The sequence below is a fragment of the Colobus angolensis genome, unplaced genomic scaffold (assembly GCF_000951035.1).
Source record: "Colobus angolensis palliatus isolate OR3802 unplaced genomic scaffold, Cang.pa_1.0 Scaffold247, whole genome shotgun sequence".
Classification (NCBI taxonomy): Eukaryota; Metazoa; Chordata; class Mammalia; order Primates; family Cercopithecidae; genus Colobus; species Colobus angolensis.
In genome coordinates this window covers 1,047,336-1,050,245 of record NW_012115677.1, presented here as the reverse complement: position 1 = coordinate 1,050,245, position 2,910 = coordinate 1,047,336, and the positions used below count along the sequence as shown (strand labels likewise).

Sequence of the window (2,910 nt, the reverse complement as noted above, 5' to 3'; positions counted from 1 at the left end):
ATTATATATATTTTTTGAGACAGAGTCTCACTCTGTCGCCCAGGCTAGAGTGCAGTGGCACGATCTCAGCTCACTGTAGCCTCCGCCTCCCAGGTGCAAGTGATGCTCCTTCCTTAGCCTCCCAAGTAGCTAAGATTACAGGCAGACACCCCCACGCCCAGCTAATTTTTTGTATTTTTAATAGAGATGGGTTTCGTCATGTTGCCCAGCCTGGTCTCGAACTCCTGACCTCAAGTGATCTGCCCACCTTGGCCTCCCAAAGTGCTGAGATTACAGGTGTGAGCCACCATGTCCGGCCTCCATGAAAACATATTAATTAGCATAGCAAAACAATGTTGCTTGCAGAGGGTTCCAACAGCCTTAATAGACATTCTCATCCACCTCTTCATGATCACGGTGCAGAGCACAGGAATCTAGCCTGTTGTGCTGGCAAGGTTCTCAGAACACAAAGAACACAGCAGTTCTTTCTGATGGTTCCAACACACCTCCTCCTTGTTTGCTTTGTGAAGTCCATACTCTGCAATATGGTAGCTGTGAGTCCCTTTTGTGTCATCTACTTTCTGATTTATAGATCAATGAAGAGAAGTGTCCTTAGGTCAGGCTGCTGGTGTGAAGCATGCCCTGGAGGTCTGACATCCACTCTCCCTTACACTTTCTAATATGGCAGGAATTCCATCCATGGTAACTCAAAAGACTGATCTTAAGAAGTTTTTGGGTTCAGCTAGAGTTCAGCCTAGTCCAGCTGGACTTCATGTTTATATAGTGTTTACATTTTATCAGAGGTTTTTATTTATATTGTCTCAACTGGTAATGCTTTATATACATTATGATTTTCAACTTTTGTTCTTGATGAACTTGCTGTTTCATTGGCTTTTATTTTTTTCCTGATTCTCATAAGGAATTAAGTTATTGGATAGAATGTTTTTAATTTTAATATTTCTCCCATTACTTAAAAACAACTGTTGGTGTCTAATCTTATGGTTTCTACACTATACTAGAATCTGGTATAAGCTAGTTATCTGATTTAGCATCAAATTATAATTTTCATTATTTTAAGTTTAATTTTTACATATTTCACAATGTTCAGAAAAGAATGCTGTAACTTCCAGGTGCTTTGCCATTGCAAGAAATCTGAGTGTCACTGATACAATGATCCATTGTAGGCAACCAAATAAATAATTGGGAAGTAGATCGTTGTTTAATAAATGCTAGTGGAACAATTTAATAGCAATATGCAAAAATATAACTTAAATACAGACATATTAACATTTATCCTATATACAGGGTACTTTGCTGGATTTTGTGGAAAATTCAAAGAGAAATAAGACAAAGTCTCTGTTTTCAATCTAGTGGAGGATGCTGTCTTAAGATGTTAAGTGATTAGTGATTTCTTCAAAGCTGTTTAAGCTAGTGCTGTTGGACTCAAATTGTTTAGTTTTAAAAATTCTAAATCCTTTTCTCAATATATTTCTTGATTCTCACAGGTCACAATAAATTCTAGATGAGTTATATAGTTGAGAATTTTAAACATCTCCAAAAAACTTTAGAAAGAAATGAAATAGACTCTCTCAGCTGTATAAGAAAATGTTAGTGACACGCATGGGTTTAATTATATTAAAGTAAAACGTTCCATTTGATGGACAGTAACAAAACTAAGATGAAAGGAAGTACAACAGAAAGATAAAAACAATTAAAAGATATATACCCATAAAAGTTACATCCATAATGTGGAAAGGCTGAGGCAAGAGACAGAGAAATATAGTTAGAAAACGAGATACTGAAAAATGTTGAACTATCCTGACAAACAGCTTCAATTTAACAATTACTACTGCTTCTCTATTAATTCATACACCAAAAGGTTAAAAGACAATGTGGGAGGGGCCCCAGAGAAACAGCAGAGTCCATAGGTTCCCTGCCTCCTGAAGTGCAACTTCTCAATAAACAGAGCTGGCCGGGTGCGGTGGCTCACACCTGTAATCCCAACACTTTGGGAGGCCTAGGTGGGTGGACTGCTTGAGCTCAGGAGTTCGAGAGCAGCCCAGGCAACATGGCGAAGTCCCATCTCTACAAAAAATTAGCCAGGCATATTGACATGTACCTGTGGTCCCAAGTACTCCAGAGGCTGAGAAAGGAGGATCCCTTAAGTTCAGGAGAGGGAGGTTGCAGTGAGCCAAGACTGTGCCTCTGCACTCCAGCCTGGGTAATAGAGTGACACTTGGTCTCCAAAAAAAAAAAACAAAAACAAAAACTAAAACAAAACAGAAAAAACCCCCAGAACTAAGCAACTTGTTCCAAGGAATATGTTGCAATGAAGTAAACCAAAAGAAAAAGAAACAATTTGTATGAAGACAGACATAACACTTTTTATAGCAGAAAAAAGCTAGAAACATGATACATATTTAATAATTGAGAAGAAATTAACTCAGATATAAAAACTGTTGAGTCACTGACAAAGCAGTGATAAATGTGTATGATGTTGACAGAAGAAAATTCAAAACTTGGAAAAAGAAGTAAAATACAAAATAACATACAGCACATTGACTAAATCTATGCATGTATATGCATTGAGAAGTTTATCATAATTTTTCCCTTGAAAATTAAATATTAAAAAATCAATAAGGCACATAGTACCAAAGTTGTTAGTTCTTTGCATATTTGAAGAAAGTATAACCAAAAAAGGCTAAATTCGTAAGTGGCAGAGTGAAAACTTGAACCCTGTCTTTTGACTTTTGGGCCAGTCAGTTTGCATTAAGATATAAAACAATATGGTTATTGGATAGTTACCTAATTCATTGGATTAGTTTATGTAGAGAAACTGGGCAACTCAAGTTTGAACATTCACTTTTTTTTTTTTGAGACGGAGTCTCGGTCTGTCGCCCAGGCTGGAGTGCAGTGGCCGGATCTCAGCTC

General features: G+C 37.3%; 1 protein-coding gene across 5 annotated transcripts in view; it reads right to left on the bottom strand.

The window, feature by feature from the left end:
• MYO3B (myosin IIIB) overlaps positions 1–2,910 on the bottom strand; it is a 501,265-nt gene that overhangs the window by 6,345 nt on the left and 492,010 nt on the right. For 2 of the 5 annotated variants that reach the window (XR_001002189.1, XR_001002190.1), the window contains one exon: positions 1,706–1,736. The exons of the other annotated variants lie outside the window; for them this stretch is intronic. The gene's annotated coding sequence lies outside the window, so the exon portion shown is untranslated. The remainder of the gene's footprint in view (positions 1–1,705; positions 1,737–2,910) is intronic. 5 annotated transcript variants of the gene reach the window in all.